Source organism: Molothrus ater, chromosome 10 (assembly GCF_012460135.2).
Source record: "Molothrus ater isolate BHLD 08-10-18 breed brown headed cowbird chromosome 10, BPBGC_Mater_1.1, whole genome shotgun sequence".
Classification (NCBI taxonomy): Eukaryota; Metazoa; Chordata; class Aves; order Passeriformes; family Icteridae; genus Molothrus; species Molothrus ater.
The window spans coordinates 7,181,078-7,206,507 of NC_050487.2; the positions used below are offsets into that span (position 1 = coordinate 7,181,078).

General features: G+C 40.3%; 1 protein-coding gene across 1 annotated transcript in view; it reads right to left on the reverse strand.

The window, feature by feature from the left end:
* SPSB4 (splA/ryanodine receptor domain and SOCS box containing 4) overlaps positions 1-25,430 on the reverse strand; it is a 153,306-nt gene that overhangs the window by 85,138 nt on the left and 42,738 nt on the right. The gene's annotated exons all lie outside the window — the stretch shown is intronic.

The window sequence follows — 25,430 nt, forward strand, 5'->3', positions numbered from 1 at the left end:
ACTTAATTTGCACATTCAGGTACACAAAACAACCTCCTAATTAAAAAAAAAAATAACTTTGGTCTGTCTTTCTTCCTTTTCTGAGAGAGATAGAGGGATATTTAAAAGCCTTGAAAGACTTTTCTTGTTTTGTGAAACATTGCCCAGGCATGGACATGTTCAGCATCTTTGGAAAGGTTGTCAGTTGTTCACTTTAGACTCTGAAAATTGATCCATGAACAAATAGTGGCTCTTTGTGGATTAGCCCATCTGCCTGCCAGCTGGGGGAAAAGGTGGTATTGTAGTAACAGCTGCTCCCACAAGTTGTGCTGGTTTTGGCTGGGATAGAGTTAATTTTCTTCAGAGCAGCAGTTTGGATTTGTGCTGGGAGCAGTGTAGAGAATGCAGGGGTGTTTTTGTTACTGCTGAGCAGTGACTACACAGGCAGGGCTCTCCTGCTGCTCATCCCAGCAGTGAGTGGGGTGGGGGTGCAGAAGGACTGGGGGGAGACACAGCAGGGACAGCTGATCCCAGAAAAGCTGGGGGAGGAGGGAAGGGGGAACATTCCCAGTGATGGTGGGGGTGTCCCAGGTCACTCTGACACTGCTGGAGCCCTGCTGCCCTGGGATGGCTGAGCACTGCACCCAGGGGAAGTGATGAATGCATTCCTTGTTCTGCTTTGCTTTACCTGTTGAACGGTCTTGAGCTCAGGTCATTTTGTGCCTTTTACTCTTCCCATTGTCTCCCTCCATCTGACAAGGGAGTGAGTGAGGGGCTATGTGGGACTCCAGCCACCAGTACAGCCAGACATGGAAGAACAAGGATGAGGAACACATGGAGGAGAGCTTTTATCCAGAAAGACTTGTGAATTTTGAATGATATCAAGATGAGCCAATTTAGAAATGTGCCACTACCATATCAGCACAGAGAAAACACAATGCAACTTTAACATAGTCCTGTTTGATTTCTTTTTTAAATTTGTTTAGAGAAAGAATATAAAAAAAACTATTCAGGACTAATATAGAGTCCCCTCTGATATTTGCAATTTTGGTGTAAAGGCCCCTAAACCTTGAAACTCAGGATTTGTTTTGTATTTCTATCACAGCAGAGCTCCAACCCTCAAAAAATGAAAATGAAGTGTGTGTGCAGCTGGAGATATCTTTGTTTTTTCACCTTTGGAGTTATACATTGTCATCAATCAAATGGTCCTGCTCATATCGATGTAGCTGAGTCAGGCAGAATTTCCACTGTAACAACCTGGTTTTCTTGGAAGTTAATGCTACTGTATATTTTGTCTCTAAGTTGAGCCTGCTTTTCAAATTTTAGCCTGCATTTAGCTTGAGACAAACTCCATGCTACAAACACCATCCTACAAGCCAGTTAACAGCTTGAGTTTGCTTGAGTTCACTGGGGGAAAAGAATATTTAATGGAAACTGTGGACAGCAGGACTGGAAAAATTAAGATTTTTCTGTGCTGAAAGTTTAACAAGGACTTCATAAACTCTTTTTTCCTTCATCCAGTTACTTGGACTGATACATGGCCTGCAATACAGCATTCCTACCTACAAGTAATTCACTTGTAATTAATTTCTTCCTAGATGCCATGATCCCAAGATTTTAACAGGAGAAGAGCCTTTTGGGAAGGAGTGCTGCCACATACCTCACTTAGTGACACCAGGAAGTGCAGTCAGTACATGAAACAGAATGTGCCAAGAGCTCCTTTCATTTGAAAGACTGACTGGTTTGTATCTAAATTAATAATTGCGTGGTACTATGGATCTCCTAATGCTGAACTCCAAGTACTTCAACTGTTTTCACTTAGAAAAAGAAGTTTTCTCTTTCTTTTAATCAGACTTACCAGAAAACATCTTTAAGGGAAACAAAGTCATTTTTTAGCTCTAATAATGAACTACATTCTCAGGGTATACTCCAAAATATGTTATAAAATGTCTTATGGATTCTGTATACATGGTATGTAATGGAACACTTAATGTCTGCAGCTGCAGATTGTTCTGTCCAGAAAAAATATATTAGAACAGTAAATTCTTCCCAGTTCTGTCATATGACAGAAGAGCCATTTGACAAGAAAGAAAGAGGACCTGTAACAGTAATCTTGTGTTGTTCAGTGCCCAAGTTGAGTTCAACTGGTAATTACACCATGTTCCAGCAGTTAAATGTGCCTGTAGTGCCAGAACATTAAACCCCATCTTGTGTACATGCAAAATACTAAACCTCATCTTCCAAAAAGGCAAATCTACTCGCTCTGCAAGGTCTTTGGGGAAAACTGATACTACTTACAGGCTCCCTTTCTGTTTTTATAAGCCTACAAAGTACCATTTAAAAAACCTCTCAGTTCCAATAATACTAATACACTCCCAAAATTCATTTGCTGAGTTTTTAATCTAAGCAGAGCAGGATACAGTTCAGTGCCACAGAGGATGCTGACTTGGGTGGTTCTGCCCTGTCCTGCCATCATCTGAGATGCCCTCAGTCATGGCTTAACCCTTGCCAGCAACTCAGCCCCACACAGCCCCTTGCTCAATGCCCCCCTCAGACTGGGGGAGAGAATCGGAAGCGTAGAACTGAATTTGTGGTGTGAGGTAAAGACAGTTTAAAAGGTAAAGCAAAGCAGAACAAGGAATTCATTCATCACTCCCATAGGCAGGCAGGTGCTCAGCCACCCTGAGGACAGCAGGGCTCCATCATGCGTGACAGTCACTCGGGAAGGCAAACGCCTTCCCTCCAAAAGTTCTAAGCACTCACTTGCCTTCCCTACCAACCAAAGCTGCAGTCTATTTCAGGTGTACCAAAAAGGGAGGACTAAACATAAAGACATGAGACCTAAAATGTTACGTTTAAACACATATGGAGAAACTATCCTCTTTGCTCAGAAAAAGGGACAAAAATAGATTGTCATCTTGTCACCTCTCCTTGTTTTCACACAGTAGACAGAACAGCATCAGCACAAATCCAGTCAAAATGATATATTTCATGTATTACTGGAGACCATGTGGTCAACTGCTTTTACCACAGCTTTTTCACACAAAGAAGCCTTAAAGGCGACTATTTCAATCATGGGTTAGGAAACCAGTTTCACATTAAACCCTGGAAGGAGGCTCAAGTTATTCCCCCCCCCCCCCCCGCCATATCCTGCAGCAATCAGTCCAATCCCAAAACCTGTATAAGAGAATTTCTGTTACTTGTAAATTTCAGATGATGCTCAGAGTTCTACTACTGAAACAAACACTGGTTTTGTTGTAAAGTACTACATGGGTACTTTACAACAAAACCAGTGTTTGTTTCAGTATGACTTGAAACAATCACATTCACAGCAGAGCTCTGGGCAGCAGAGGCAGTTTGAGGAACTGTCTGAGCAGCACCTCCTCGCTGGTTTTGGCAGGGGCTGCCCATGAGGTCCCAGGAGCAGGCAGGTGCCTCCAGCAGGAGCCTGCACAATCACACTGGGAGTGAAGCAGGGAGGAAAACCAGCCCTGCCACCCCCTACAAGGACCTGGCTGCGTGCTGGGCACTCGAGAGAGCCCCTGAGGCAGCTCAGAGGAGCATGAAATTGCATTCTGCACCCACCTACTCTGAGCTCGGTGGAGAATGATGCTCCATGGATACACTTTCCCCAGCTCTGCAGGAAGAGAGCAAAGCAAAGCTTGAGTCTCAGGAGGTGATGGCTGAGGGTGTGGGGGGAGATTTTGCTGTTGCCTGTTAGTTTTAGGACTTGAGCATTCCCTGTTAAACCTGATACAATGGAGTAGGGGGGAGTGGTCAATCCTTCCCTCCAGAAATCATTTCGGAGCACAGGCCTCTCTTCCCCAAAATGTGTTACCATGGGATGCTGAGGTGAACCACAGCCGTGGAGTGTGAGTCATCCCTGGGGCATCATTCCCAGGAATCTCTGCCAGTGGAGCAGGGAGGAGGACAGGCTGCTCAGGAGGCTCTGTAATTGCACACTCACTGAATTGTAACCCAGCAGCTCTATCATTAAACTAATAATGTTACTGCCATGCAGAGAGCTCAAGTCAGAGATGGAGTTAAATTGTACGTTGTCAAAATGTTGGCAAATAAATGAAATCTAGCTCAAATGAAACTTCCCTTAATCACACCATAACATTACCACATGCTTAATTAGAGGCTTTTTAATTAAAAGAAAGTTATTTAATGGACAAGATAGTAGGCTTTCAGAAGTTATAAATATGCAGCAAGTTATTTATTATATAGCTGATCTCCCATCCATATAAATTGCTGATGCAGTTGCCACACACTTCAAAAGGCTTTTAACTCAAGTTCTTTAGATCAACACAAAGAACTTAATAAAATTGTAAAGGATCTTGTCAAGGTTAAGTTTTGAAAAATAAAAATTAATTCCCCCCTACAGGACACAGATACAGATTTTTTTTTAAATACATCACTCTGTCAAAAATGTTTTCGAAATCTAAGAGATGAAAGGAGGATGCTACAGAAAACCCAAAACCGACAAAGAGCACGTTCAGTAAAGAGGCACCCAAAGCACATCTATTTAAAGAGAATGCTGTAAGCTGAGTGCATTGTCCACTGGGAGCCTCTGCGTCACAAACTCCCGAGGCAGTGACTCAGCCTGCCCAGGAGTGTGTGCCTGCCTTGGGGGCTGGCAGGGGGCATGGCATTCTCTTTGCTTTTGGCTTTGAAGGAGCAGGTGTTTGTTTTATTATTTAAATAATTGCTTGTTTGCCATTGAAACCTTGCTTTTGAGACATGGCTCCCTGTGAATGTGTTTCTCTCTCTGGGCTTCGAGATAGTTACACTTGACTTTGAATAAGGAACTCTTGAGAACATTCTCAGGGTTTTTTTCCCTGATAACGTGGATCCAGCTAATTGAAGAAATTCAATACAGTTCAATCAACATCTCAAAATGCTAATTCAACTGCATATATTTACAGATTTTCACTACAGAAAAAGTATTTTCACTAAGCAAAAAAAAGTGTTGATAATTCTCCTCAAAACAAAACAACAACAAACAAAACCCCAAAGTTACACCCTTTTCCAGGTAAGGAAAAGCCCAATAAAATCTACACTTTTACCAACAAAAATGACAGAAAAAATTGTTGACCCCTTAGTAAAAGATAATCTCTTTATGATATTTCTAAAATGAAGATGCTAAACATATCTATGAAAATTAAATAAATTCAAGATCTAATTGAATTATGTAATATTGAAACCATGATGCAAGTAGCATAAAACACTGATGGGAAAAAATTTAAAATATTAAGTGCAGAGCCCTTTATAACCAATTTGAGCCATAAGAAGTTTAAAAGTAGCAAAAAAATATATACATAGCAATATCTCAGCATAACAATTTGTTAGGGGTTAGGTTTCTTTCCTTTTGTTCCTTTTTACTAACTGATTTTTTTTTTTTTACCCATAAGTTGCTAAGAAATACTAATGACTGAGTATTTAGGAAAAACAAAAGAAGTGGCCAGGCTCAGGGGAGGAGGGCATTTGGTTGCACTTCTCTTATCTGTGAGTTTCTCTCGAGAGACTGTGGGAATTGGGCATGTGAAGAAGGATGGGGCTGGGGCAGCTGCTGGCTCTGGCTCACTCCTGCACACTGCTCCCACCGGAACTGCTTCTTCTCTGTGTGTGAGAGCAGCCACTGAAGTGGGACCTCGTTACCAGCCACCTCACAATCAAGGGGACCTGTCCCCCCCGTTCGGGTGTGGGGCCCTGCGCTCTCCCCGCCCTGCTGGGAGCGGCCATGGCACCCGCTGCCCGCCGGGAGCCAGCAGCGCCCCTGCCGGCCGTGCCCGGAACTGCACCCAAGGGGAAGAGGCCGGGACAGGGGTCTCCGGTCCTGGTCGGTGCCAGCGCCAGAGCTGCTGGTGTTTGTTTGCTTTATTATACATACCAGTAAAGAACTGTTATTCCTATCCTCATATCTTTGCCTGAGAGCCCCCTAATTTCAGAATTATAATAATTCAGAGGGTGGGGATTTACATTTTCCATTCCAAGGGAGGCTCCTGCCTTCCTTAGCAGACATCTGTCTTTCAAACCAAGACACTGTGGTAAGGCACCAACTACCATTTCACAAAATGCAGGCTTTTGAAAATTATGTTATGTAGGAAAATAGCTTGATTGATAACAATAATTCATGCTGCTGACAACAGACCTTGTAAATGGAAGTGCTGTCGCATTGGAAATATGGAAACTAAAAACAAAAATAACCCTCAATATTTGGTACAGGTATCTGAAGGCATCTACAATTCAAATGTATTTTTAGGGCCTCTTAAGCCATTTCTAATTAAATGGTGGACTTATAAAACTGGATGCACATCGCTCCAGTTAGTACCATCTTGCCATATAGCTCAGGAAAGATGCTTGCAAAAACCAAGCTGATATGGAAATCTATTGTTGCTCATTTCTATTATCAATCACTTAATTTATTATTGCGCATATCTATTATTGTTCATTTCATTTATTATTGTTCATAATTTCATATTATTGTTTCATTTCAGAGCACAGGAATTAATGTCTGCTAATTTCATTAGCAATCAGCTCTAAAACGATGACAGCATTAACTAATGTTCAAGACAATGTACCAAGGTCTTAATTAACGTCAAGCGCTGGAGGAACTGCGATGGGCAAACCCTGAGGAGCAGCACAAAGGCTGGTGCAGCTCAGCTGTCCTGTCCCCTGTCCTTTGACACCCCCACAGGGTCACTGAGCCAGGGGACAGGGGCACAAACTTGCAGAAAGCCCAAGGAACACATGCAGCCTCCTATTCCACAATCTGTGAATCCAAGGAAAAGGAATTGAGCTAAGGCTGTTTCTCCTCCATGCTTTTAAGGACAACCCCCTCCTTAAGGACAAGTTCCAAGGGCAACAGACAACAAAGACATTTCCAGAAGTGTGTTCTCATTACTGCTGTGCTTCAAGCAAGCCAGGAAAGTCGCTGCTGACCTTGAGCCAACAGGGAGGGGAAAGTCTTGTAAGGGAAAAATATTCCTTAGCAAAACAACCTGGAGGAAGCTCTCCCTGTTTCCTTTGCAGTCTGTCCCGCCAGGGCTCTTTTGCAAAAGTAAAGTTCTCTCTAAATAAAAAAATCATCCTAAAATTGGTTAAATGCACAATTATGTTCTTTCTAGAAAAAAGTAATTCTCAATGTATGAGTTAACTACAATTCTCTAAGCAATTCACCATGTAGATTTTCTTAGAGCAGAACAAAAAGGATCAATTTAGTGAAATGAATCAGTGTTCTAGTGAACCTACTCTGAAAGAGATTGGTTTTAGTAAGATTGAGGAAAACCTTCTTGGATTAGGTTCTATTATTTTAAGCTTTATTTCTTATTTTTAGAAAGTTATATTTACATGCATTGTCATGCATCTATCGCAGAACCATATATTTAGATTAAATATGCTGCTGATACCTTACTAAAGCTATCCCAATGAAATTTTCATGTTCTGGTAAAAGTTTACAAAGTACTATGAACTGTCAGGGCAGGTGTTTTTTAAAGCATTTCCTTAATTACACCTGTTTTCTAAGTAGACTTACTCTGAAATTAGTGGCAGATTGGCTATGTGTCTGAAGAACATTTGTTTGCACAAAATTTACTCTTTGAACACAACAGAAGGAAAATTCTACTATGCAGAAAACAGTAGTCAATCACAACTCACTACACATGGAGACACCAATGCTCACTGAATAGACAAAATGTACATTAAAGCTCATCATGGAGATTAAAATCTTGCCTGGAGCAGCCTTTCCACATCAACAGGTCCTCAGATTGCTGTGATTCAGAGGCATTACCAGGTATGTTTATAAAATGAGGTCATCAAAAGCCGTGGAAGGCTGCCCAAGCCTGGCTGCAGAGGTGTGGCTGAGAGCCCAGAGCCCACAAGGTCTGGGTGTCCAAAGCCAGGACAGCCAGAGCTTCTGTCCTTTCCCTGGGCACTCACCCTGGGAGGGCAGCACCGGGGTGTCTGTAAGGATCTGGGCATGCTCATCTAGAGATCAATTAGCCATGAGACAATTATTGTTACCTCGTTAATCACCTGCTGGGGGTACCTGTGTGTGACTTTTAGCTCTATGGGAATCCTGAGCCTCATGTGAGACGGTAAAAGTAGAAGCACTGTTCAACAGCATGAATACACTGATTTCACCCTCAACCTGGGGAGCAGTCATTTCCCCACATAAACCAGAAAACAGCCATATATGCACCACCAGCTTTGCAGAAACTAAGCAACACAAATCCATAACTCACAGAGCCTTTTGCTTCAGTAATCCTTAATGTTATTCATAGAGACTTCTTCAACTCAAAAATAGAACTAGTTCTTGAAAGGCTGAAAAGACTGAAATCACTACATAAAAGCTTCTAAGAATTGACATAGTCCCCCAAAATATGGTAAAAACATGCAGCTACTGCATTAAATGCCATTGCACAACCAATACCAATGCAAGCATGCCAAAATGGCTGTAATCCATCCTTAACAATTTGGGAAGTTCTCCAAATTGCTGCCAGTTTTAGATTGCTTACACATGATCAGACATTTGGTTTGCTCTTTCCTCCTTCCTGGTTAAAAAAATACTGCATTTCTTATTTTCAAACTATCACTACAGCCGCAGAGCTGTCACCTTATATATTTAATTAATCAATAAGACCAGAAATCTGAGCGGTTGTTATGATAATGGTTCATGAAATACCTTGAAGTTTCAATAAACAAAGCACAAAGAAATCATGCTACGTGAGTACAGTGCTCTTCAGTTAACCATTTTTATTTTGTTCTGGTAAAGATGCCCAAACATAAAGATATGAACCAGCCAATAAAAACATACCTGTCTCTAGCATAGCTTGGTGGTAAAGGAACAGATATGGTAAATATTCACAAATACGTTTTCCCTGATTTCCTGCATGTGCTTCACCTCATTTGAACTGCCAGAGCAATGCCTTAATTGCATCAAAGTAAATGACACAACTCTGTCCTGCTCCTTGTTACTTCACACAGATTATGATCTTTATCACCTCACCATTAATTCTTAAAGCTGCAAATTAGACTGCAACACCCATTGTACTGTTAAGATCACAAATTGCAATGTCAGCCCTTGGCTTCATGCCCTGGCTCAGTGGAAGGAGTGGCCATCTGCACAGGTCTTTAAGCAATACAGAGTATGCACATGTATTGTTCTTTACCACAGCAAGTTCAACATGGAAAGATCTTCAATCCCAGTTTTGAAAATTTCAAAACTGCATCTAATTGTACATCAAGAACTATTTCAATAGCAAAAAGTATTTCAATGATACCATAATATGTCACCTGAAAATTCAATTTGAGGATTGATCTGAACATTTTACTGAGGAAAAGGTTCTACTGCTCAAGGGAATATTGTGGTGAAATCCCCAAGAGCCAACAGCCACGATTGCCTTACACATCTTACACACACTCCTTCTCCACCAGGTAGTTCTTGGCATGAGGCAGTGAGAGAGGGAAGCAGTGTGAGGGTTCACCTGACACCCAGCTCTGCTCAAATTCAAGCTGTGTGTGATCAAAACATGAGATTTTTACCTTCTCATTAAACTAATTTCTACAGCTGATAAAAATCAGAACTGCCCCATTATCATGGAAAAAAAAACCAACAACTGGAAACCTCAAAGTTTCTGCCTGCCACCAATGCCTTCTCACCACTGATGCTTTCTGTACCTGGAAAAAAGCCAAAGCTTACAGAAAGGAGGTTTTTAAACTTTCATTTAAAGTCACCCCCCTCCACTTTCATTTTTTTGTAAATAATATTGCTGCCAAAAATATAACAAAAAGCTTTTGCCTATTCACCATCACTCCTGGAGGGGGAGAGGGGGGAAGACAGCCTATCTTACAATTCAACAGACTTTCTAAAAAATGTGCCCTAGGAGTTTTTAAATTCTTCTGAGATCTTTTAGAAAATCAGATCAATACAGTCTTGGAACAAGTATTTGATCCCCTTACTCCTAAGTGTGCAGTTTTGGCTTGTGATCCCAACAGAAGAGTTGGAGTTTTGGGTGCCTCACTCATTTGTTACCACTCCACTTGGCAATCTGCCATTCTAGGGGCAGTGACCACGGAGTTAAAGGAATTTTAGAGGATGCTCCACTGAATTTTAGAGGATGCTCCACTGCCCTATGTTTATGATAACACTCTATTGTATAAGCTACTAAAATATATCTATTATTGTCTTATTTCAGGGACAAAGCAGGAGGGGGTTAAAAATTCTCAAACAAGAGTAAGAATTTGCACCCAAAATCTGTTGGTTTTAACACAAATTTGGGTTTCTTTGTTTACTACAAAAATAGTGTTCATATTTATTTCTTTTGGGAGGAGCACTCAACTTACTTAAAACAAAGATATCTGTGTTGCTGTGCTTCTAAAACAAAGCTTGACTTATAAAATGTGATCAAAATTTCTAAGTGCTAAGAAATACCCTTTCACTTTAAAATTTTTCATGTTTTTTTTTTTAAGATAGTCTGACAAGGTCTAGATTGTTATACTTTCTTTTGAAACCCCTCAAATGTGGAAAGACCATGGAGATGTTTTCAGAGAGATGACAAGAAATGCAACTGTAAAAGAAAATGAACAAAATTAAAGAAAAAAGCAAAATGTATCTAAATTATTGGCTTTGAGGGTTTTGATTTGGCTTGGTTTTGTATTGAGTACATGAAAATAGAAGCCAGTCTCAGCAAATCTACAGCTTTATCTTGAATCCACTTCAACTGTACCAATCACACAGATCTCAAGATCCAAACCAATTTGAGGCCACACACTGTTTTTTGGGGGCAAACCATTATCAAGCTTCATATGCATGGCCAAGTCCCAAACACTGAGCTCCAGCTTGTACAAACATGCACATGAACAGGACCAGCATCTCAGAAAAAAAGAAAAATCATGTAACTCTGAAGTGGCCTCAAAACATCCCCAACTGTAATTGCCTGGAAATAATACAGTTCTGCCACAGTATTTGTAGTGCAGTATTGAAGAAATTCAGAGTTATCAGTTTTGGGTTTGGCTTTTCCCCTACCCCACACTCCTCTCCTTTCTGTCTTTGCATTTCTAAGCTGGAGAAAGCTTTAATGGCTGAATCTAGATAGTTAGGGTCAGAATAAGACCACGTTCATGGCCAGACTTTTTGACTAAAAAGATCACAGAAGCAATCAACTCTCACTTCTATACTTTCACTGTGAGACAAGATTGAGAACAACCAATACAATTTAAAAATAGAAAATAAGTTTGCTGTGCATCTCCCAGGACAGTCCTGTTCTACAGTTGTCCTTTCTACTTTTAGACTGATACCTCAAATTCACACAGTGCCATGTAATGTTTCCTTCCTTCTCCACTCTTTGTTGGAAATCAGTTTTTGTATCAGTGAATTGCTGTAAATAAAAATCCCCTTGCACATGGAATACTAAATAACTGGAAAAAACCCACAATACCCCCAAACCCCCTAAAATCTCAGCCCCTTCTCCTTCTCACCACAGTCCCATTCTCTCGATGGCTTTGTAAATGGCCATCTCTGTCTTTGCAGGGAGCATCCTGGACGTGTGAGGCTGCTCAGTTTTTGTACCTCCCATATGGTGTGAAACACAAAATGAAAAAGCACAGTAGTGCAAGTTTTAGCTTGTATGCTCCAGACAGAATTGACTTGGAGAAATATGCAGTCAGCTGTGCCCAACACTGTGTGTTCCCCCCTCTATTCCTCTAAAATAAACATTCCAATCCCTTCCTACCAAACCCATCTGACACGTTACAGCAGCCCAATATCGAGTGCCTTACTGCTGTTCTTTTCAACACTGGATTTTCATCTGCAAAAATAATCTAAGAATGGGAAAATTCATTTTCCCATGAACTTAGATCAGCAAGACTCACTTCTCCCCTTCCCCTTCTTCTGAGAGAGGTGGTTCAATACAAGCCCCTCCCTGGCAGCCAGACAATAAAGCTGCAAATAACTTATTCTGATCAAAGCCCCATCTGCTTGGCAGCAGCAATTCAACTGCACTTGTGGTTTTTGTATGGCTGCAGCTTCGGAATTGAATGATCCTTTCATTTAGATGGAAGTTTAAACAAAATATGGTAATTAGCATCAACCACTGCTTTCATGGCTACTGTCTACAAAGACATCTCTAATAAAAGGACTTTGCTGCTTTTCCATCTAATTACACAACATTGTTGAACAATACAATTTAAATTTAAATCAGGCAGCTCTTTCTTGAAGTCAGTTAACAGACTTCCTGTCTTACACTACCTATCGATGGTAGGGGATAGGACTAAAATGAAGAATTCCAACTCCAAATCATCTCACTGGATTTTGTTTCATCATTTCCTGAGGAATATGGCTGAGGTTGGTAACATTTAGCTCTAATCTTGCTAGTATAAAACTACCTCTCTACCTTCCAAAAGGAAAGCAGGATTTAAGCTTTTTACCACAGCAGGATGACAAACCAGGCATTATGTAGCATTGCAGTTTTATGACATAATAAAAGATGCCAGCATACAATGATGAATGTTTTTAATGAGACATCCACAGTGCTGTAGTCAATAAAAAATTTTATAGGCACAATCCTCAGCAATATAAATAAGAGGAAAATTAATTTATTATAACCACTACCAGTTTTTTGTTTAGGTACTATAATTTCTCATTACAATAAAAACCAATAGTGGAAAAATTAATCTTAACCCCAAAAAAGAGTGTTTTTGGCAAATTATGCTTTTCACAATCACATTGGGCTGAATGTACCTGACCTTACAGTGAAGCCAAGGTGCGCTTGACCTTGGGTTGAGAGAGAAACCCCTGGGGTAAAGCAGCAGATGCTGTAGAAAAAAGCCAGTGGCTCAGCTAAAACACTTAGTTAACATTAGCCCACAAAACCTGACTGAATTGAAAGACCTAATTTGGCCCCATCGCTGCTGATGAGCTGATAGGCAGGAATAAAATACGGTTTTAAAGCCTCTGGCTGGGGCAGGGATTTTGACACAAGAATTCCCTTAGGCCATTCTGACAACTCCAATCTAAAGGTTTATCCTAAAGACTTTTCTTGCCACCTCCTATTTGCCAAGTGAAACAAAAAGGGCAGGTAGACGAAATGTATCTGAGGGAGTCACGTATTTTAGTAGTATGAGTTATAATTCGATGGAACAGTTTTACTGTGTACTGTTTCATGTTTGTGAAACTCCTTTTTAGAAATCTGATTGGAAGAGAAAGCTCCAGATTGGTAAACGGCACCCTCCATTAGTTCCTAAATGATGAAAGTAATACGAGGCACCAAGAGAGAAAAAGTTTCTGTTTCAATAACATCATCTATTGTGCATTCCCCAAACAGCTAAATCCCAAACAGATTGGGACCTGGAATACAGAAATACAGCATTCCTCACTTACATCCTGTTAGAGAGCTGAACAGCAAAACAGAGCAAGTTCAAATAGAAACTCTCTGTTCAATCCAACAGCTTTTAATTGCCATTCCAGGGAAGCGCCCTCCCACCCAAACACCTCAGGCAGAACAACATGAAGCCCGTCATGTCCCACCAGGCAGCCCAGCTACTCTCATCAAGCGATGATCTCCTGCTCTTCTCAGCCTAAGCTTTCTCTCACCTGACACATAATAAGCTACTCATCCACCAATCCTCCTCACCTAGCCAAGAAACACAAACACTCTCCAGTTTTCCACTGGTGGGGGGGGGGGAACCCGAAACCATAATAAATTAACATATTGACAATTTTGGAGAAAAGCAGCAAAAAAATAGAAACTGAAAATGATACTTGTCAGGAAACTGCTCGAGAGCCATTCAGCTGTGGCCTGTGCAAGGAAAGCTCAAGCAATCTGGAAACCTGCAGCAGACAAAATTAGGAATTCTCACCATAAATTACTGCTTTCTCCAGAATTCTTTTGCCTGTGTCTTCTGGATTACATAGTAAGGTACATTTAGCAATAGTCAATACAAGACTCATGAATGATTAATAAGCTTTCCTATTATGTGATACTGATGGTTATCCCCGTGTTAAGGGACAACATTTCACACTAGACACAATACAACTGATACCCATAAGGCTCCGAAACAGCAGAGACCTTTCAATATCCTTTAACCATCTGCAAGGACTCTGTGATTTCCTTGTATCTACTTCCCTCCCCCAACGGGATTTCTGTCCTGGCACTCTGTGTTTGACAGGGAGAAGCTGGAAGTTTGTGTCTGGGTACAGTTTCCAAATGTACTTTATAAAGGTATAATTTTGTTTCATTTGTAATCCAAATATTTTTGAATTTAGGGGGGAAAAGAATGAAAAATCAATGTTCTAAGGTATATTTTTAGCAGGAATGATGCCAACTATTGTGCCTTTAACTGCTGCAAGCAGAAAACAGCATTAACATGAAAATTATGTGTCACATGCACATTATCAAAAAATTACCTTCTGCCCAGAGGAAAAACTACTTCCAGTTGCAGGTAGTGCCATGTCAGGACAAACCCAAGGGAATTTCATTATCATACAGCAATTTAGTTTGGAATTTACCTTGAACCTTCCAGCAAAGAGTATTAGCTAAACTGAAAATATTACTGCTAAGCAAAACTGAAGTACCTCCAGAAAGGAAAGCCATGCCTGTGCCATGGCTAGGGCCACACAGGCTCAGAGCTGCAGCACATGGAACAGCTTCCAGGGAGCACAGGGGGATGGACACATCCCTGAGGGGAGGCTCCCAGGCTGGGGCTGCTGACTCAGCCTGTGCAGTGGGCACTGCCTGCAAATTCCATCTCCTGCTTTGGGCCACGGGGGCTGTCACTCTGACTGCACCCTGAAGTTTGGGAAATCACTTTTTTCCTAGAAACCTCTCACATTATCAGAAATACATATTATATGTAATCAAATTTGCTGGTCAGCTTGCTGTGTAGCTTCTTTAGTTTTTCTTTATATCAGAACCAGATGGCAAACACAGAAAATATTCAGCTTCTCAGCACTTCATCAGCTGCTTCAGCAAGCCCTGACAAAAAATGCACAGGTATCATGGTAGAGAATGGCAGTGATGTAGCATGGAAGGGGGCAGTCAGTCTTCCTCATATTGAAAGCACCACAATTAGACAGCTTCAGTTCCAGCAATGACAATGATGAATGATCTGTAACTCCAATGGTAAAATTTTAAATACTAAAAAGGCATCAAATGTGGATTGAACAGCACCATGTCAAAAAGAAATATTTTTCTTCCATGAAAAAATAAAATTCCTTTTTTGTACTGTAAATGGCACTAAAAATAAATAGGGAAATGTGGGTGTGGAATGCAGTGGTTTTTATGGAAAGCAACCCACAAAACCCACGATGCATATGAAGCTCACATTAGTCAACCTGGGACTAAACAATGAGTCCTGAAGACCTACAGGTAATAATTTTGCAGTATTCATCCTCTTGAAAGAGAGTTCTAGAACCAAGGGAGCACTCCAGGTGCTTACAATAGCTCAGTTATCAGACACCTGCATCTTCACATCATCAGGAAAAGAGAGTTTGAACCTCAGGAAAATTGATTCTCATGGAATCACCTTCCCACCGACAAGCAGCCAGGACAAATTCATGCCCACCACAGGCACCTGTATGTGCTCAAGGTTAATTCACACAGAGGAGGCTTTACTTTAGAGCTACCTTGGAAATGTGTTCCCCTCACCTCAGCTTAAGGTAACACCCAATCTAATTCCAATCTTCCACTGGCAGACCAGCTACTACCAGCCAGGAACACACTCCCTGCTCCAGCAGCCTGGGAGGTGCCCCAACAGAAATGACAGGAAACAGTTCTCAAGGGAAGGGATGAATACACAGGCTGCAGTAAAACTCCACAAGAGATATTTGTTCAGGATATCGTGTTTCCATGAAATGTAGTTGCAATTATCCAAAGCCATTATTATGATTATTTTTCCCAGTAAATGCTGTTATGGCAGTACAGCATATTTATTTCCTTCCACTACCTATAGATAGTTCCTTACTATCAAAGCCAAGCACAGAAACACTACCATGGAACGCAAATTTCATGTTATAAACAATGAAGTTTTTTTTTTTTTTACAATGAAAAGCAGAAACAAGCCTGCCTTTTTCTCCCCTTCCTGCTCAGCACCACTCATTTCTCAGTGCATCTACTGATCAAACTCTCCCTGAAAGGACTTGTCACAATTCACCACTACTTGTTAAAACACAAACCTCTGCATCCAGTGGCCATGATGTGACATGGATGAAAATTGCACATTTTTTATACTTGTATTGATTATTCCCTTCCTACCTCCCATCTATCTCTCCTGTTATAGTTCATCTTAGGAAGCTGCTACAGTTGACACAACCACAATACACAGAGTATCACCCCACAATTTCAGAAAGCTTCAACCCACCCAGAGTAACACCATACCTCATCAGAAGGCTTCAGGCACCTGCCCATACAGAGTATAACGTCACTTCAGAAGGCTGCAAGCATCTGCCCTCCTTGCTCTTTAGCCCAGCCTTTTATCCCCTCCTGTTGATGCCCTGCACCTGTGTGCCCTCTGCTCCCTTTGGTGGTTGGTCAGTGCCCCTGGGCACTCCATGGCTCATTGCTGTCAGTGCTGCTCACCTGCTGCTCACAGCTGTAGCCCATTGGGGATGAGGCTGGGCCAGCCCCATCCCAATCACCACAAACTGTGTGCCTACAGGAAGCTAGACCAGATGACCTGCAGAAGTCTCTCAAAAAAAAATTACTTTATGATTCCATTAACCCTTATACTGCAAGAATCCTGAAGGTTCTCCAGGGAAAAAGCACTTTATACAGAGATCCAACCAAAAACCAATTTTATATTCCGCACCATAAAAGTAATAATTCTGGATATGGCCATAAATATTTAGAATTATTTGTGGAATGCCATGAGTTTTCTCAAAATATATATCCACTATATCTACATATGAGAAGCTAGCTGTCCATTTCTGTGCAGAAAAACATTCTGAGACTCAGTTTGCCCTCGTTTGCATTAACATATGCACAGTAACAATCCACCAGGTCTCCTGTGCCTGTTCTAACAATTGTAACAAGACTGGCAGGCCAAAGGGATTAGCACAGGTAGCAGGAACAGGAGGCATTTCAAATTGATCACAGTCATAAATTTTTTTCTTGTAAAATGTCATTAAAATATTCTACAGGAAGATCTATCATCTGTCCTAAAGTACAAAGCCAGCCTCAAGTCTGCTCAGTGCCAGTGTCACATCATCATCTCCAACACTTATGCAGAAGTGTGTTACTGTGTGGTCTCCTCACCTTCAGAAGGTCTGCTTGACATCAGTATAGAGAGATATGAAAGCATTATTCCAGGTGTTCCAGGACTGAAGACACTTCCCTCTGGCCTGATGCTGTTCAGCACAGCCCAGCCATACAATAACCCTTCAGAAAAGCACTGCCTGTCGTGTCTTGTTATTTAAATATTGAAAGGCAGATAAGTATTCTACTTAAAAGAGACAGGGCTTAATCTGTAAACACTTCAAAGTGATCTCTAATAACTTGGTTTTATTTAATCTTTTTTCATTTTAACTGCAGCTTTGATGTTCCCCGTAATCTTCATCTAACCCTTGGCTCAAGAGCACATCCTCACACTGGAGTTTTGAGACTGTTCCACGTATCCCTGACATATCAAATAAAAGTCACCAGTGGGTTACAGCAGGCAATCTGGAGCACTTGAGAAGTGATCAGGGTGGCTTTGTGTCACACTCACTGCGGACAGGTGTGTGAGGACACGGGCACCGGGACCTTATCTTCCTGCTGTTTACCACCCCCAGATGGGTGATGGTGACAGTGACAACCTGCAGGCGAGGGAAGCATTTGCAATACTATTGACAAATGTTTCACCTTCACTACCGTGATTTTGTCAACTTGTCACAGGCAGGTATTTGTGTTTCCTCGAGAATCTATCCATGTTATTCTACTCAGAGATTTTAAATCAATAATATACACAAACAAAGGACACTTCTGGCAGACTAATTTTTTAACATTTCCTTTTTAATGCAAAGCAAGCCCCAAGCAAGCTAATTTCCAAAGTATCAAGCAGATATAAAAATAGGATTGCTTTCACTCTAGAAATGTTTTTTATAACCTCATGCTCTTTTCTATGTGGAATGGAAAATCAGTGACTATTACTCTCCAGAGAAACTACTTGCACTGAAAAGTCATTTAATAAATGTTACTTCTGGACACACGCTGTCCAATTTTGGTTTCTACACTCATTGCACTAAATTACTCTTCCTAAAATTTCACGTAAGAGCATCAAACTAAAGATCCTCTACATATGAAACTCACTGTGGAACAGAAGCCCAAACTATCAGAAAACAAACAGCAAATTTTCACAGAAAGGAACTCAAATGATTTGCCAACCAGCAATGATTTGCTGAAATAACCTGTGAATGACAAACATAAACCAAAATAAACAAGAAGTTGTCCACAGTCTACTTGAGGACAATGGGAAATAGAAAGATTAAAAAGCTACAATTCATTCACTAATTCTCAACTACTGATTTATTTGCTGAGTTACAGTGGCATTTGGTCTGAAAATCAAACAGTGGTGACTCCCATTACATAGATTTCAAATATACTATTTCAAGCAGATGGCTGGGGCAGTCTGGATCATTTTCTTGTTTACTTCTTCCATTTGCTTGTTGATTTTAAATTTAGACCAATTCCTACCCAAGCACAAAAGTACAACTAGATAAGGGATTTTAACTTGTGTATTTACAGTCTGTATTCATAACAGTATGAATATTTATGTCATACAGTAATCATGTCCAACTGAGCCTGTATTTTTTTAATATATTCATTTTGTGTCTTATTATTAAGAGATCCCACTCTGAACTGTGGCACAGACAGATTTGATTTTGGATGGCAAACCTCAGAGAACTTAATTTCTACATGTTTGACTTCCTAAGAATATCTACAAACTGTGGTTAAAAATGCCCAATACATTTCCATTTAATTATAACTTCAGACTCTGCCTGGAGATTTATAATTTATTAATTTTACATATCACTGAATGTGGCTGTGGATATCTGAGTCACCTTGTGCAATTTCTGAAGGTGAAAAAGCCACAAAAGGAAGAAAAACAGTTCTGTCAGCATCAGAGTATAATCAATAACATCCTAGATTAGACAAACAGTGCCACACTATATCATTCCCAATTTTTCAAAGAAACATTCTAAATTGAATTCTTAAATAATTTAAAGAATCTACTTCATACATATATATATGAGCCATTAAGAAAGTACTTTACAAGATACCTACAACTTTCATCACCTTCAGATGAACCCAGTTGAACTGGGTTCATCTGAAGGTGATGCCTAAACTTTCAACATTTGTATAGACAAATTATAAAGTCCTTCCATAAAAAGAAAAATTTAAGAGATGCCCTAAGAAATATAATTAAATGAAAAAATTACGTCATTTAACTACATATCCACAATTTTTAAGTTCACCATGTGCTGTTAAAAATAAATAAGAGCACACTGTTTGTACAATTGGTGACTGGAGTCCATTTGGGTTCCCCCTCCTTTTAATTTTCTATATATTAACATTACCTGAGTAATTCTACACTGATTAATTTTCAGTGGGACTCAAGTACATAGATATTTACAGAACCTGTCCTTTCTATTAATATTGGTTAAAACTGAGGCTGAAGCAACATGATCTTCTACTGATACTTTCACTAAAAGGTAAAAAAGACTTTAGAAACTACATTTAATTCAAAAGAAAATAGACTATCAATCACACACATGAGAAGTTTGAATTTTCTTACTTTTTCAGTAGAAAACCCCAGAGAGCTATATGTTATCAAAATCTAATAAAAATTAATATATTAAAAACACAGTCATTTCTATATGTTGCTTCAAAACTATCCCACAGAATGCAACAGGATTATGTTGTATGAATACACTTTCTTCAGAAAAGTTTAAAATTTCTTGAAGAGAAAAACTCCTTTTCCCAGTTCATAAGACATTCCTGCTAAATGTCAGCCCTAGTATGATTTAATAAAAAAAGAAAAAATCAGTAGGATTTCTCTGAAAGAAAACTAAGAGTTAGTTTCCCATGGCATAACTCATCATCTGACACACAATCAACCCATGAAAATAAAGGAATTTATAAGGAAAATGACTACATTTCTACCACTTAAGTATAAAGAGTAGGAGTATAAAAATCTGTATGGAAGAATGGAAACATTTATACTTTTAATATTTCAAACATTAATTTATTTTGTAGTAATTCCTGTGAACAATTACAGGGAAATTTCATAATAACATCATATATTTACAAAATTTATTCTCAAGCCCTCTCAGAAAGCAAGAGTCCCGATGTTCACAGTAACTGTGGGTAATTACACACCTCTTTCACATGCATAAAGGAGTGCATGTGGCCATTACTTTTTTGGAGTCCCTTTAAGTGCAGGGTCAATCAGCTCCAGATAGCACAGCCAATGCAATTATTCATTTACAGCAACCAGATCTCCCCAGTAATTGAAGATGAAGATTTAAAACACTTTCAGAGAGAATTGGTATTGGTTCTCAATGTCTGCAAAAGTATTATTGAAAACAGTGTGAAACTTAGATTTCTCCCTAGCATTTATTTTTACATAATATGTCATTTGTAAGCATAAAAGGGTAATAAGACAGGTGAAAAGAAGAAGAAGAAGAGGGAGAGAAGATTTCTTTTAATTCCTCCTACATGGAAAATTCTGCAAGCAACCTGTGATAAACATATTACAGTATTGACTTTCACAATTGTTAGAGTAAATACGGTGTGTTTTATAATGTTGACTTTTGTAAGAGAAGTTTTGCTAAAGTTCAGAGTTCTTTTACAATGTGAATGCTGTGTTGTGATACCAGTGTAGGATGGGAGTTGATGTAATGTTAACATTTAACCAGTGAAAGAATCAGGCCTGTTGAATGTATTGAAAAGCAGCAGATGGCCACAATGAGGATGACTGCCCATGCTCTGAAGTGGAAGGACAGAGGAGGGACTATATTAAAGTATTTTAATATCTATAACCATTTATGAATATGTATTTGGTGATGCAATGTAAGAGGTGTTGCTGTGTTGACTGCTGCCCCCAGCTGCAGCTAAGCACTCAGCGCTGTTCCTTTTGCTTTATTGAATTTGTCCCCTATTATCTCTTATTTAATTTTCTTTAAATTTTAACTGAGCAGTGGGCTTTGTTTGTCACAAACCCAATACTTAGTAAACCAGGGGATGCAGCTGGAACCAGTCCAGTCTCTGTTTTAGAAACAAAAATTACTGAAGTGTTGGTCTTTTGTTTCAAATAAACGTCTGGGCAAACTGGCCAGAGTGAGATTAATTTGGAAGTCATTATTCACCACTACAGACACTATTTTGTTTGATGGAGAAAAGCATTATAAACAAGCTTTGTGGCATGTCCTACCTGATCAATGGGTGGTGTTAACAACCACCAAACCCAGCCCCTGGCCCGACCCAAAAAAGCTCTGAACACAATTGGCTCCTCACAGCTCAGCTCTGTCCCACCAGCGAGGCCGCAGCTGCAGGGCTGCTCTGTGCTCCACTGCAGGGACTGACAGACACGGACCATGCTGTGCAAACAAAGCCAGTTTATTACACTAATCACCAGTATTTATAGCTCTCTAACTTCCCTACAAAATTTTCCACTCAGACCCTTTTGCCCCGTTCCCTTAGTAACACAATCTTTTCTGTTATCAAGTCCCTGTTACGTTCTTTTGCGCCAGTAGTGTCCTTGTTACACCTTCTCTCCTCAGAGGGGTCAGAGTGACCAGACATGGTGTCTTCATTTTTGTTCTTGGAGTTGATCTCTCCCACAGCTTCCACTGTACCAGGGCCAGGAGGTCTGTTGTGCTCCCCAGCTCATCTTCTGTGCCTGTCTGATCTTCCACACTCCATTATCTACACCTGGAACATCCCAATTGCTGCAGCACAACACGCCACCAATGAGCTCCTTGTAAATCTGCTTGTTGCAAAAATGGGTAGCAACAAAACAAAGAGTCTGTACACACACACAAAGATCATTTCCCCCTTACTTCAAGAATTCCTGTCTTCCCTTCACCTATGTCTTAATTTTCCTTCTTTGGTTTATACATCTCATGACTTGAACTGCTATTAGACTTCTGGTGAAGTAAGAGTTGCAAAGTCTGTGAGGGATTAGAAATGTCCTGATAAGACAAAAACTCTATAACTCTGAAAAGTTTCCCTTGGACATGTCCATCCATTTGAGCAGTTTGGGTAGCATTCCTTCAGTGCCCAGCATGCAGCCAAGTGTAACAGCACATGGACAGCCAATTTGCCAGCTGATCACCCTGCAGCCACCGCTGCAGCAATCCAGGTGCACTGTGCCCAGAAAGGGATGAGCAGTTTGTATGATTTCTTTTAGTGCAGATGATGCTGGTTTAGGTACATTTGGGCTGCTTTATCACCTCAAAATTATTAGAAGCATGGAAAGAATGTAATAAAGAAACACCAACTATCAAGTGCTGCCTCAGTGCATGCAGAACACCCAACTGTCTTCCACAGGTCTGAATGTAAATTAACCTCAGCTGCTTCTTAAATTTCCCCCAATGCCCAGTTTTGGTCTGGAGCTCGTCTCTCCCCTGTGTTCCCTTGGCTGGGGCTCCTCAGCGCCCTCACAAGTCAGCAAGAGCAGAGGAGGATTCTGTGTGTTACCCCTGGCAGAGACTGACACCTCTCCCTGTCTGGATGAGACCAACAGGGAGATGGGAGTGCTGCAGCTTGTGTGTGGCCCGGGTAAAGCTCATTTCTTAACCCTTTCCTCCTCTGAGTCCTTTGCCAGTTCAGAGAGCACCACCTACATTCTGCTGAATATGTTCTATCTATGTAAAATTAAGCCACAGAAGCCCCAGCTGGTGAGGAGCACCAGACACTGTCACATTTCCAGCCACAGGACAAAATAACTTCTCCCAGAAGGGGAAGATGGACATGGACAGAACTGTCCCCAGGATAAAGCTGTTGGCCCCATGGGGCTCTCAAACTAGAGCAATCAATAAGAATTAATCTGTAGTTTCCAGGACTTTAATTGTTCTTCCTGATTTCATCTGAGCCCAGTGAAAGTTCACACAAAGGGTAGCTAGTGTGATTTAACCTGTAAGAAACTGCACATACACATGTACAATTGAGAGGAAAGATGTGTGCTAATATCTTTACAAACCTCTGGCATTTGTGGATTTTCCTGACACTATTTTTTTTTTAGAAAGCTTTAAAAAAGGTGAACGAATGTCAGAAGTTGTAGAGGAAAAGCTACACATGAAAAAAGAATAGCATATGAAAAAAATCTGTTATTTTTTTCACCTGATCCATATATTTTCAATAATTTAAATTTTCAAAATTATTTTGAAATATAAAATTATTTATAAAAATATAAATTTTTTGCTGCTAACACATTGCCTGCTAGGAAGGAGTTCATCCTTGATTAGCCTCTTTACTAATCTGAATATTTCTGGAGGATTTCCATGGAAAGGCAATACACACAATGATAACAAATGTCGTACAGGGAGCAAGAACACTGCTCATAACCTAAAACTGCTTACATGGGTTTTAGCCTTTTTTGGGGTCAATGTGTATCAGGAAGAGAGAGCAGACTGTTTCTGCCAAGATGCACTATGCTCTCAAGTGTTTCCCAACCACTTTCTTTAGCACTACAGAAGGGAATTTTAAATTTTAAACATGAAGTACAAATTAAATTAAGAGTTTAGGATGTTTTCTTTATTGTTCTTAATTGTCATCTTTTGATTCAAGGACATATTCTGGGTGACGTGGTACTTTCAGATCCAAGTGTTCAAAGATGCTGAGTCAGGCCACAAATTCCATGAGATCTTATAGTGAAATAGCCAAGCTTCATGCTTTATTTTACTTCTATTTTTTATCATTTGTTCCTTAAGTAGTGTTAAGGTCCACAAACATTTGTTAGCCTGGAGCTGGTTTGTGTTTCCCAGAAAAGAACATAAATCCTGCAGGCTTGCAAGCATAAATATGAGACATGAATTGCCTGTACTGAGTCAGGGAGAAAGAACTGAATCTCAAGATTGTGCCCATATAGGAAATAAAGATATGATAAGCATGGGGAAAAAAGTAAACTTTTATCCATTATAAATGAGTCTTGAAGTCTTACTCATCAACAAGACACAAAATATCAGGTTTATTATTTTGCATCTCACTCAGACACATTAAGAGCTAGGATTTGGACATTGCTCTCCAGAGGTTTCCCTACCTTACTCCTACTAGCCTAGAATATAATGGCAACTAGCAAAAGATGAGGGAATTCTGTCTTTAATTTCAAGTTACAAGATTTGCTTTCAATGTATAGTTAAAAAATTAAATTAAAATATCCTAGTTTTTAGATAAATGTAAACAAACAACCAAAATTAAACAAATACAAACAAACCCCTCACCACAATCCCACTTTCCCACCTTGTTTAGGCTTACAAATTATCTTACCTTATTTTTGTTGAGGGTTTTTGGTGGTGTTTGTTGCTGTTGTGTGTTGGTTTGGTGGAGTTTGTTTTGTTGTTTGGGGTTTTTTTTGAGAATAGAGGCATATTAAAAAATATCTAAATGTCTTGCTCATATGACTTTGGTAAAAAAAAAAAATAGAGCAGAATACCCATTGTCCATGGCTACTTTCTTAAAACCCAGGGGACCACATTAATTACTGATGGAACACATAATCCTTGTCTGTCTGCTGCCAAATCTGTTCTCTCACTGGGAGTTGAAGATAGGATCAGGGTCTAAGCTTCCTCCAATGCCCCTCCTGATATTGCTGCCATTACCAGTCTGCACCAGGGCGTCAGCTGAGAACGCGGCTCCTGCACAAACTGCCTGTGGTTAAATGCATTTTAACCAGAATGAGATGCCTCACTTGGCACCGCTACAAAATAATCTCTTTCCAAGGGGACTGAAATCAATCCGTTCACCAGCGAGCTTTTAGGAGACTCACTGCTCTGCCCTGTGCTCATTAGTCGTGGAAGTGGGAAAGCAAGTCATTTACTAATGTACTCGATGATGCCTGATTAAAAGGGCTGAGAGGAGGGAAGACACTCAAACCTAAATTCCGCCTGAGAGGAAAGCTGCAGCTCTAGTGAGTAACACAAGAGTTTCTGTAATGCAAGGACCATGCTCTGCTCTCATCAGACTGAGGAATAACTGCAGCAAACTGCTGGCATATGCTGAATTTACTGGTGTCCGTGGTGCATAATGGGCCATCACCAACACGGGGTGGTGCGTGGGTGTAGGTGTGTTTCTGTTTGGGTTTAAGAGAGAAAATAATGCTGGCAAAGGACAGGTCTCTGACAGACGAGTGTTACATAAATATGAAATAGAAGAGGGTACCCTGATTTAGGAAGAGAGGATAAAGAGCACAGGCAGATTTCTGGACGAATGGTGACAGTAATCTGACCGTCTGGCAGAACCCATAACGGCTGATTA